The sequence below is a fragment of the Poeciliopsis prolifica genome, unplaced genomic scaffold (genome assembly GCF_027474105.1).
Source record: "Poeciliopsis prolifica strain line A6 unplaced genomic scaffold, Auburn_PproV2 SCAFFOLD184, whole genome shotgun sequence".
Classification (NCBI taxonomy): Eukaryota; Metazoa; Chordata; class Actinopteri; order Cyprinodontiformes; family Poeciliidae; genus Poeciliopsis; species Poeciliopsis prolifica.
This window is the reverse complement of record NW_026562559.1, coordinates 20,276-33,329: the sequence shown is the minus strand read 5'-3', so window position 1 is coordinate 33,329 and position 13,054 is coordinate 20,276. Positions and strand designations below refer to the sequence as shown.

Below are 13,054 nucleotides of genomic sequence, written 5' to 3'. Positions count from 1 at the left end.
TGGTTTAAAAAGTCTATGTTGAGGCGCATTGAACTGTGAATCGCTGTTGACATGCAGCTAGAATAAAATGTCAAGCATCTGACTCAAAGGTCAACATGTCAAACTTGAAGCGTTGGACGCATTTTTGATGCATGAAACATGTTGGTGTGAATGCAGCATTATTGAACACCATGATGTGAGAAAAGAAACAATATGTAGAGCTTTAGTACAGGTGAGCGATCGTCTCTAAATTAATATAAAAACTGTTTGCAGATTGATGTGGCCCTAAATTCAGCATCATGAGTCAGAATGAGGAGCTGAAAGAAGAAACTCAGACTGAGAACCAGAGCAAAGCTAAGAGGTGACGTGACCTTCTACTGTTTTTGTGTCGTCACTGTTAGAGCAAAGCATCACTTAAGCAACTTTATTTACAGCAAACAATCTGATGATGAAGTGGAACAAGAATCCTGGGAGAAGAAGTCCAAACTGGATATTATTAATTTTAAATCAAACCAGCCTTCATCTAGAAAGAGGTGAGCTACGTCTAAATAATCTATCTATCTAAAATGTGATTCAACAGATATTGTAGTATAGAAAAATATTTGCCCATGGAAGAAAATTTTTAAATTATTTTATTGTACTATTTTAGTGATTTAGTAATTTATCAGGTCAGTAGGTAATCAGATCTAGGTGGGGCTGGTAAAACAAATAAATGTTGTTAATCATAGTTTAGTTATGATGCAGTAATTAATGGATTATATTCCTTAGGTTGGTTGCTTATATGGTGACTGACAGGAACAAACACAACAAATAATGAAATACGCTGCAAACAGATAAAAGATGCAAACTCCAAAACACACAAAGACTAAAACAAAAGCAATCACAAGAAAATAGAAACTAAAACCTGAACAATACAAATGCAAAAAATAAATACATAAATAAAATAAAAACATGTTGCAACTGTAGACTGATATTTGTTTTTTGGACTATTTTAGTTATTTCCTCTTTTGATCATTTCTTTGTTTTTATTTTACTTTTCCAGTTTAGTTTTCTTCCTTATATCTCTACAGTTAGTTTTATTCTTTGTTTTCCTAATTTGTTTATTTAATGTTTCTTTCTAATTATGATTTTATTTGGTTCAAGTCTCTTTCTCCCGTCCACCTACTTCTTCCTCTCATCTTCTGGTTGTTGATTATGTGTGGAAAATGTGCTTCCATTGCAGTTTGCGAATTTTGGTATTTCAAAAATGCTGCATTTCCATTAAGCAAATGAAATTGTACAATTATAAGTTCAGTGGAAACACAAACACTTTGTTAAAACCCAGACAAAGAAACTCTTTAGTCCTCCCTTTAACTCTGCTGCTCCCAACCTGTTCCTATTCTTTTGTAAGTTTTCTGTTTGCTTAAAAAACTCTCATCAGACCCTCAACAACTCCAATCTGCATTTTACATATTGACATGGACAAAATACTACAGCAATAGGAAATGGAAGCAAAAGGAAAAATGCTGCAAAACAGCAACTATCAAACGCTGCAGATGTTGGACAAATCCAAGGAGTGTCAAATAACAAGGAGCATCTTTATTGAGGATCAGACCCTCAATAAAGATGGGATTTCAGGATTTTAATCAGATTTGCAGAAGAAAGTTGGAGGAAGAAAGAAAAGTTGCTGTATATTTAATGTCTGTTTCAGCAGAACATAAGCATATTTGCATAATACGAGTCACTCCAAACTCCTTCTAGTGATCTGGAGGATTTCCATTTTGTGGAGCAAAGTTACAGCTTTTCATACTTCGTTGTTTTTCTTATTTGTAATGTTTTATTGTTTATTTCCAAAAGACAGGCATGAAAAAAAGTTTTAAAGTTTGAAAAGATCTTTTTCAAACTTTAAAATAAATATTTTTTATTTACAGTTTGTTTTTGTGTTTATGTGTTTTGCTGTTTGTATCGTGTTTGCAGCCCATTTCACTGTTTGTTGAGCAACGGTGAAATGGGGTAGGGTTAGCGGTTGGGTTAGGGTTAGGCCAATACTCCTGTCAGCCACTGTACTCTTACTGTACATGATTTTTTTACATTACAGCCCTCAGTACTCACTGCCCAGCTGTTCATCTGGACATCTGTCAGAAATAGACCAACCTCCTTCTCCAAAGAGGTGAGTTGTTTGTAAATGCTATAACTTGGTATATCTGGGCATTTGCTTCTGTTTTATAACCATAATTGACCTTTTTCACCTACCAGCTGAATAGGTGCAGCTGACATTATGTGTTCAACAGCTTTCAGCTAACCTTACTTTTCTTTTGTAACTGAGATCCAGGTTAGTTTTTTTAAAATAATTTTCATTACTCCTGTATTTGCATCTGAAGGTGGTAGTTGCTATGGTGAGAGCACTATTTGGTTTTTACTTTGCATTTTGATGCTTTGCATGTCTGCAACCCAACCCACAGTTGGAGAAGTAAGACAGTTTATGGGAGTAAATCCAACATTTCATCTACAATAATAATAAGTTAATCCATGTAAACTAATTCAAATATTCTACTGAAAGGAAGCAGAATAATCTTAAAGAAAATTATCAAAAGTGGAAATGAGAATGGAATAATTTATGTTATTCTCTGTGATAAGATAAAAATGATTTCACACAGGGAAACTTCCTCTTCCTCTGTTGATCCATGCTGGTATTCAAATATGAGCCAAAAACTAACGCAAGACAAAGAACACAAAGTATCTCCATCTGACAAAACCCAAAAATGTGTTGACACAGTTTTCCCTCATAAATACAATTTGGCGCGTTCACATCCAAACAGGATCTGTATCAGTCACATGATTTCCCTCAAAGTGACAAGAGGTTTCTGTGTCGTCTGACCCATCACTAGTCCTGCCTGCTGCTATTGGATCCACCTTCTAATCTTCATTATGACATTAATTTTGTTACCTGTCTGGATCTATAAAAGCTTCCTTTTTTTTCTTGTGTTTGTGAAAAGCTGTAATATGAGCAAAGTCTTTCTGATTCCTCCACAGAGTGAAGCAAATCTCAGAGGTTCCTAGAGATCCGTCTCCCCAACAGCATCATATAGAGCTGGACTCCATATTTAAGGTCAGTATATTTACATCCACTGATTCATGTCTATTGTGTTCATAATCATCTTTGTGCTGCAAATTATAATCCAGTGGATTTTCCACCAGCATCTATTTTGTTCTAACAGTCACTCCTGATTAGATATTTAGCTCCACTATTGGAGCACAATGAACTGAGAACTAACAAGAGTCTGTTCCCTATTGAGTTAAAGTTGATGGAGATTTTGGTAAATAATTCAGATTAGATTTACAATAAAATTTCACTTTGACAAAAATGTTAATAGGCTCACAAACCTCTGAATTTAATGGTATTTCACAGCACTGGCTAAACCATTGAGGTCTTGTCTATTATTCCATTTTAGGATCTAAAAAAGAAGATTTTTTCACCTTTGCAGAAACTGAGCTGAAAAAGATCCAAATGGCTCTGGGTTCAAATTACCCAGAAGGTTTAGATGAGAATAAGGAGGAGCATGAAGTTTCAGAGGGTGAAGATAAACAGCAGATGAACAGCAGCAGAGAAGCATTTGAGAAAATCACACAGCACTTCCTGAGGATGATGAACCAGAAGGAGCTTGCTGACCGTCTTCAAAGCAGTAAGACAATTTCTGTAAAGAGTGTAAATTGATAATGAATCTTTCTTTCAATGTTGGTAATCATTTAATCAGCACAACAATAGGTTGCCGATTTGATACCTGCTCCATCCAGACTGGTGCATGGCAGCCAAACCTCTGTTAGATTTATATTTAGAGGCTCCAAAATGAGATTCAGATACATTTGTTGCACAGTGGATTTTTTTTTCTCACAGTGAATATAAACATGCATTTTGTATTCTGTGTAGTTTTTTCCTCCTTTAACATGTCAGACACTCTGAATTGGATCTGGTCCTCTAATAAGGAGGGGACCACAATAATTAGTTGTTCATAGAGCAGCGTTTCTTAATTCTGGTCCTTAGATCCCACTGTCCTGCATGTTTTAGGTGTTTCTCTTCTGCCATACAGTTGGATCGAATCCTTTAGTGATCAACAGGCTTCTTCAGTACTTGGTGGCTGGAGAAGACGTCATGCAATCATTTAATCAGCTGTTCTGGTATAGAGGCAGATCTAAAACATGCAGAGCAGGTTGGCCTGAGTACTGGAATTAAGAACTGTCATAGAGGTATTTGCAAAGACTAATAATGCAAGATAAAAGGAGCTAAGGTAAAGGAAGGGGAGTACAGATTTGGTGAAATACAGATGTATTCCAAGTGAGGAGTGAGTAGAATCTCACTGGGCACAAAGTCCAAGGAGTTGGACAGGTGGCCCAGCACAGATGATCAGGGCAGAAAGGAACCTCAGCCTGCAGCCTTTGGGCTGGAGAGAGCGTAGCACGCCTAAAGAGTGGTCTGAGGAGTACTCTGCAAAGAGATTGCTATATTTTGAAGCAACACAGCAAGCGGGGCTCAATCAGTGGCTCCTGGTACCAAATGTGGCCTCTCACCTTGTGACTCTTAAAAACAGCTGTTGGACAAAGGTGAGGGGGCAAATCCAGCAAACAAAAGTGAGGTCACAACAACGAGGATGAAATGAAAAGTGCTGGAAAACTACTTGCATAATGTGTTCAATAATCTAGCGGCATGAGTGTGACTGTTTCCTTTCTTAAGCCTCACTCAATCAGATAGATACCAAATTATAACTATGTTGTAATACTATTGGATTTATGGATCCATTTTCTTTGATTGGGTGAACAAATTCAATAGGCTGTTAGCAATTAGTAGCGCACTGCTAGTGGATAGTTAGCGTAACACTGATGAGAAAGCTGAGATTGTTGTTTTTCAGTACATTCAGTGGTTGGTGCAGGTTGCTATAATTAACAGTAGCCACACAGGGACACCTGATAGAAGAAAACAACACACCCAGTACAACACTTTTATTCTATTGGCTGAGAGGTTGCCAAGCGACGATACTTTTTTTGTTCCAAAGACGAGCAGAAATGATGATGAACATCAAGAAGAAGTTGTTGTTCATGTAATATAGAAATTTATTTAACCTTCCATGTTATCTGCATAAAGCCTCTTTCACTGAGCTTCTACTTTAGGATCCCCGTAGTTCAGTAATTTCTTGTCTGTGTGTTTTGTACCAAATAGCAAAATTTGAAAATATTATATGTTGAGATGTTGATATTATTAAATAATAACTGAGTTAAGAGCATATAAAAACTGAAAAGTCCTTGCTCCTTTAATGTTTTATCTAAAGAATTCAGTGGCTTTTTATTTATAAATTTGGCTAGAAGATTTAAATGGTTGGTTTTTTGATGTTTTGATTTAGAAGCTATAAAAATGTAACCAACAGAAAATATTTGTAATACTTTTAAAGTTAAATATATAAGAAATGATGAAATTATTTTAATTAGTTATTTTTGCATTCACTTAGGATCATTCACCACCTGTCAACAAACACTAAAGTCTAACATGAAGAAAAAGTTCCAATCTGTCTTTGAAGGAATCGTAAAATCAGGAAATCAAACCTTTCTAAATCAGATCTACACAGAGCTCTACATCACAGAGGGAGGATCTGAAGAGGTCAATAATGAACATGAGGTCAGACAGATTGAATCAGTGTCCTGGAAACCAGGAAAGCCAGAAACAGCAATAAGACATGAAAACATATTTAAACCCTCACCTGAAACAGATGAACCAATAAAAACAGTGATGACAACAGGAGTGGCTGGTATTGGGAAAACAGTGCTGACACAAAAGTTCACTCTGGACTGGGCAGAAGACCAAACCAACCAGGACATCCAGTTCATGTTTCCATTCACATTCAGAGAGCTGAATCTGTTAAAAGACCAGCAGTTCAGCTTGGTGGAGCTTGTTCACCACTTTTTTAGTGAAACCAAAGGAATCTCCAGGTTTGAAGATTTAAAAGTTGTGTTCATCTTTGATGGTTTGGATGAATGTCGACTTTCACTGGACTTCAAGAAAAATGAGATCCTGACAGATGTAAGAAAGTTCACCTCAGTGGATGTTATTCTGACAAACCTCATCAGGGGGAAACTGCTTCCCAAAGCTCTCCTCTGGATAACCACAAGACCTGCAGCAGCCAATCGGATCCCAAACTGAGTTTATTGGTATGATGACAGAGATCAGAGGATTCACTGATCCACAGAAAGATGAATACTTCATGAAAAGATTTAAATATAAGAAGCAGGCCAGAATGGTAATCTCCCATGTAAAGAAATCCAGAAGCCTCCACATCATGTGCCACATCCCAATCTTCTGCTGGATCACTGCTAAAGTTTTGGAAGACATGTTGAACAAGAAAGATGGAGAAGAGCTGCCCAAGACCCTGACTGAGATGTATATCCACTTCCTGGTGGTGCAGACCAAACTGAAGGTCATCAAACATGACAGAGGAACTGAGACAGATTCAATCTGGAGTCCAGAGAGGCGGAAGATGATCGAGTCTCTGGGAAAACTGGCTTTTGAGCAGTTGATGAGAAGAAACCTGATTTTCTATGAATCAGACTTGGCTGAGTATTGCATCGACATCACAGCAGCTTCAAACATGTTCAGGAGTTTTCACAGAGATCTTCAGAGAAGAGAGAGGTCTGTACCAGAACAAAGTTTTCTGCTTCGTCCACCTGAGTGTTCAAGAGTTTCTGGCTGCTCTTCATGTTCAACTGACCTTCATCAAATCTGGAGTCAATCTGATGGGAAAAGGTGAAATGAAATCCAAGGAATTGGAAAAAAGAAACCAGGAATCCTCAGAGACAGAAATGTACAAGACTGCTGTGGACATGGCCCTAGAGAGTCCAGATGGACACCTGGACTTGTTCCTCCGCTTCCTACTTGGTCTTTCACTGGAGACCAATAAGCATCACTTAGGAGGGTTTGTGGCACAGACAGAAGAAAGTTTAGCGGTTAATAAAGACACAGCCCAGTACATCAAGGAAAAGATGAATCATCATGGTGTGGAGAAAAGCATCAATCTGTTCCACTGTCTAAGTGAACTAAATGATCAGTCGCTGGTGGAGGAAATCCAACAATCTCTACGAACAGGAAGTCTTTCAGCACACCAGTTGTCTCCTGCTCAGTGGTCAGCTCTGCATTTCATCCTGCTGTCATCAGACAAAGGTTTGGAAACGTTCGACCTGAAGAAATACTCTGCTTCAGAGGAAGCTCTTCACAGACTGCTGCCAATTGCTGAAGCCACAAGCAAAGTTATGTAAGTCAAGATGTAAGTTTAAAAAAACAACAAATAAGACAAAAGTACTATATGGTATTTCTTCTGTCCTTTCAGACTGAGTGGGTGTAACCTCTCAGACAGAAGCTGTGAAGCTCTGTCCTCATTGCTCAGCTCAACATCCTCTAGTCTCAGAGATCTGGACCTGAGTAACAATGACCTGACAGATTCAGGAGTGAAGCTGCTGTGTGAAGGACTGATGAGACCTAACTGTGAACTGGAGATTCTCAGGTTTGATACATTTAAATTGTTCTATTGTTATCATATTTAGTATGAACTATGTTTAGTTATGAATTGGGAAACCTGTAGAGCATTGTTTCACAATGCAGGTCCCCAATTGCAAAGCTAGCAAAAGTGCTAAACAAAAAACAAGCTTTGCTATTAGTTGATTTGTGGAAGTGTGCTGACTTGGGCACAGTCTGTTCAAATGAGTGAAGCAACCACTTGGTGCATCACATCTGACCTAGATTGCCATCCTTGGGGGCAAAAGGAGGGAGTTAAGAAGAAGAAGTGAGTTGAGGGGTGATATTTATAGCTATGTGTGTCTTTGTAAGTAAGTCAGTGAGCCGGATCGCTCCCCCATCCCCAGCCATTGTCCTGGATAACTGATGGAGTGTTTATCAGCGCTCTACCGAGGCCACTGGAGTGCTTATTCAGGTCCATGGGGAAGGGAGCAGATAATGAAAACACAGAATCTTGCTTACATGATATACTGAAGAAATTGAGATAGCTAGCCTTCCCAGGATGACTTAGGGGTGCCACGTCAGATAACAACAGTTGTTTTAACCCAACAATTTCCAACAATTTCCATCTGCCTTAAAGTCAATTCCACCAAGCCAAACTTCCTACTTCTCCAAGGTCTCTTCCCTCCTCCCAGCGAGTTCATGAAATGTAAGTAGCCAGCATCTTAGTGTTTATAGCATGGCATAGTCCCTTACACAGGCTAGGCAACATCACAATGGCCAAAAACTGCCAATGTTTTACAAATTTCTCAATATGCCAGTTAATCACCAACTCCAAAAACAGAAATCCTATCATCAAAAATCCAATGATGCACATATCTTCCACATCCTCGACTGACAATATGGACAGATATACAGCCTTCCTCTCTCCCCAGGAATTCATTGTATATCCAGCTGCAAATGTCCCATCACGGAAAGAGGGCTCTCCTTTGCCCTGTCTTCTCGAGAAAAATTTGATCAATTGCGTTGAGATTTGCTGATCAGATCCTTGATTTACAACTCAGAAGATATCCAAAGAGAGATTCCAAAAAGACAGCACAAAACAGAGCAAAAGTAGGGCAAATAGGGGAGGTAGTGGCAGAAGAAAAAGTCTTAATAGGTTTTCATTTCTAAATTTTAAATCTTCAACAGTGTGTACTGTTTTTGACCTTGTTTAGAGTATTGATGTCACGGCCTTAAAATTTTGCACTCTAGATTTTCTTATTTCCAGATATCAGTTCTTATCAGTTATTGGTCTTTGGAGTGTGAAAACTATGGGTTTGTAAAAAAGTTATTATACTTCTGTGAATATTATCCAATTTTATCATTGCAGAGTAATACTGGATGATATTAAATATTACCTTTTCAGATGATCAGGCTATCTACTGTGGCAGTCAGCATGCAGACTGTTGCTTAACAGTGACATACTGCTCTACTTCCTTTAACATGCTAATGAATGATTCCTGTTTAAAAGTTCTAACCTGTGCTTCACTTGTAGAATATGGGTGAATTTTTTTAACAGTGTTGTATGTTTGTGTCTGCAGTCTTTCAGGCTGCCTGATCACAGAGGAAGGATGCATTGCTCTGGCCTCAGCTCTGACTAAGAACCTGTCTCACCTGAAGGAGCTGGACCTCAGCTTCAATTGTCCAGGAGAGGCAGGAATGGAGAGTCTAGCAGCTATACTGAAGAATCCAGGCTTTAAACTGGACTCTCCCTGGTAAAGAATTATTTTCTGCAGTTACACAGAACTACTCTTGTTCAATACTGAACTCAGAATTGACACAAGTGTAAACACTGGAATTGAAGGAGATGCCCAGGCTCATCAGCTAGTAAAGTACTGGAGAGAGAAGGCAAAGAGGAATAATGATTATAGAAACAGAGCCAGAGTTTTAGTACTTTTAGAGAGTGCCAGGGTTACTTAAAAAGGGATTGTTGATGGGAGATAACAAAAATTCCAAATCCAAGGAGTGAGCTGGTAAGCAGGGCATGGAATATGGCTGGTCACAAATATCCAGAGACTGAGGGAAAATATATGCTGAGTTTGAGGGAAAATATCGAGGAAGAATAAACACCAGAACTGTTGCACATGGCAGAAGTATGTGTGTGTGAGGGGGAGATGATCTCGATCAGTCAATATTGGAGAAATAATTAGTTGCAAACGGATGTTGAACAGTATTTTTGATTGCAGATGCCTTGAACTTTAACAAATGCAAAGTGATGCATAATTGCAAAATGGAAAGATAACTTGATTTTTCAGACATAGTTAATATGATTAAAAACAAGAAAATCTGAACACTGGGATGTTACTGATAATTTGGGTTTTTGTGTTAATTTAGTCTGTGTGTTTTCGCGTCTAGCTCTTAATGTTCCAACTGTCCCTTGTATCTATACCCACCCGTGTCTCTTGTTCCCTATCAGGTCCTTGTCTATTGTCAGAAGTCTTTTGTAGGTTGTCGAATGTTTGTTCCAGAGGCTATGAGAGTCTGAGCTGTTGCTGCTGCTCACCTGTGCTGCCTGGATTTGTGTGTATTGATTAATCTTTAAAAACCATCATTGTCCATCTGCTGCGTCCATCCTCACTACCACAAACCGCACCTCATGACAGTTACTCCCAATTATGTGTAGATCTACTCTAAGAGATAAATATGCTTTAATTTAAATTCCTTTTCCTCCTTAGCTCAGGCTGTACATGTAGCCATTGTACTACTGGCATTTGAACTTTGTTCCCAATCTTATTATGTCTGTATTGAAGAGAGGAAAAATAAACCATCTACTCTGAACTAAACTGATATTACCAGGATAATGTTCTGTATGGGTTACAGAAACTCAGTGATGGGTGAATGGGAAAAAAAAACCTCACAAAACTGACCATCAAAACACTTCTTGTCTTATAGCATGGAGCCTGCAGGAGACACTTGGTTGGTACCAGGGCTCAGGAAGTGTGAGTGTATTTAATTCACTAATTTAGTATATTTTTTGACATTCATCATTGTGTCTGAATTCAGAAAATTATACTAATTGTATTGTGTTTGTTCTGTCTTTAAGATTCCTGTCCACTAACAGTCGACCTGAACACTGTAAACAGATTCCTCAAACTCTCTGAAGAAAACAGGAAGATAACACTTGTGGAAGCGGAGCAGCCGTATCCTGATCATCCAAACAGATTTGATCTCTATCAGCTGCTGTGTACAACTGGTCTGACTGGTCGTTGTTACTGGGAGGTTGAGTGGAGTGGGAAAGTCTATATATCAGTGAGTTACAGGGAAATCAATAGAAAAGGACTCAATGATGACTCCTGGTTTGGATTAAATGATAACTCCTGGAATCTCATCTGCTCTGATGATGGTTACACTGTTTGGCACAATGGAAAGAAAGCTTTCATCCCTGTTCCCTCCTTCTCCTCTCCCTCCTTTGTCTCTGACAGAGTGGCCGTTTATGTGGACTGTCCTGCTGGGACTCTGTCCTTCTACAGAGTCTCTTCAGATGCACTGATCCACATCTACACCCTCAACACCAAATTCACTGAACCTCTTTATCCTGGATTTGGATTTGAGTACAAGACAGGTTCTTGGATGTCTTTGTGTTGACTGTAAGCCCCCAAGCTTTAGTGATTGTCATTATTCATCTTGACTAAACTTTCACAATAAATATATTTTTCCAGACTTTTAGTCGTTCCAGAGGATAAACCACATCAATCAAAAAATATTATCACACAGAAGTAAAAATCCAACCTGAGCCGGCCTGAGCCTCTATACATGTTGCTCCAGCATGGTGCATTGTGCATATCATTCCCATTTGGTGGATCTATATTGTTACTAGTGGCTGAACAGTGAGTACACACTATGAGCCCTTAGGGACAACACACTGTTGGTACCAGAGCCGACTTAAAACTTTGACTTCTGTTGGGTTGTGACAAATCTGGAAATAATAATTCCAACATGATAGTTGGATAGTTGATTCGTCCAACTAATAAGTGAAAAATTAGTTCTACTAATATTTTTTCTTCCTTTTTTGCCATCCTTTCACAATGACACTACTACTGGTAATACATCTGCTCTCAGATGTTGCAGAGTCTGCAGCTTCTTTGAAAAGGGATTATAAGGAAATGGGGAAAAATACTGCTAGATTCCTCATGTTCTCTCGGTTTTGTTTTTTCGTCTTTAAAAAGAACAAAAGATATATTTTTATAGTGAAGCATCGTAATCTATAGTTGCTTAATTCTACACTTTATTTCAATGATTGTTTGTTAAAATCCTGTAAGCACTTTGAGATTTTTGTGTTATTCTGCAAATGAGATCCTTTCACTTTTGTGCTTGAATTGGGTTTTTTTCTGTTATGACCTTTGTTTCTACAAGATGACCTTGTAGTTAAAAGCTAAAGAAACTGAGCTTTAACCTTTTTATGGGAGTGGGTGGGCAAATAAAACCTCTTTAATGTTATACTGGTGAAAATAATATATTCTGAAGAGTATTAAGCATCCAAATTATAGTTTTGGGTTTACTTGTTTATCTTTTTTTTTTTTGCATTGTTTCCATGACAACAAGTAATCTATTTTTAATTGTGTGCCATTCAGTGCCAGTATCTAATGTAACTTTTACGATATGCTGAAGCCTGTTTATAACTGGAAGTCCTGAGATGTTGATTATAAACTGACTAACAAACAGGCAGCCATACAATCCCATTGCTTAAAATGAAATTATTTTTAAAAACATTTTATCATGTCTTTCACTTTAATTTTACTAAATTACACAATATTGTAATCAAAAGTTGAATATGTGTCACATATCCCTACTTCTGTGTATTTGATGTAATTTTTTTATCTGGCCACTTGTTTACATTTTGGTACATGATGAACAATAAAGATAAACATTGTTGTCAGTAGGCTTTAGTTTTTTTTATTTTATTTTTCTTGTTACACTTATATCAGTAATAAATTAAGTTGTGGATATTTCATATACTGGAAGTAAAGACATTTATTTTCACACCATGGTAAACTTTTTGCTAACCAGAGAAAAACTCAGGTGAGGTGACCGCCTTTAACTGTCCTTATCCCTCCATTATGTCCTTGAAAACAGGAAGATGCACCCACAGCACATAACTTTATTTACAGCAACAAACCTGGAGATGACTGTAAACACAAAAGAACTGCAAATCCAGAAACGAGTCCGGTACAGGTGACTCGTAACGGTTTCTGTCTATTGATTTTAAATAATCTACAAAGTTGTGTGCTATGTCTCATGGTCTAAAATCTAAATAAATCAGCTTTAATGTTCTAACCTCAGTGTGCACAGTGCCACAAAATGATAACACGGCTTAAAACTGTCACCATGTTGTGACAGTGCAATATATGACAAAGATATTAGGGAGAAACAATGAACCTTCTCCCTGTGGTTGTACTGCTACCTGCAAAAATACACAACTAGGTAAAAAAAACAACAGCCAATAAATGGTTTTCCTGTAATATTGGGTTGTTTTTGTGCCGTTAGCACAGCTACTGCAAACTTAGTACAGCTGAGTTTCTTTGCAATTAATACTTTAAAGTTAAAATGTAGTGGAACAGTGCA

The 13,054-nt window shown here is 37.9% G+C and overlaps 1 pseudogene; it reads left to right on the top strand.

The window, feature by feature from the left end:
- The first annotated feature begins 278 nt into the window (after positions 1-278).
- On the top strand, positions 279-12,371 carry LOC129356661 (NACHT, LRR and PYD domains-containing protein 3-like; annotated as a pseudogene).
- Positions 12,372-13,054: the final 683 nt, after the last annotated feature.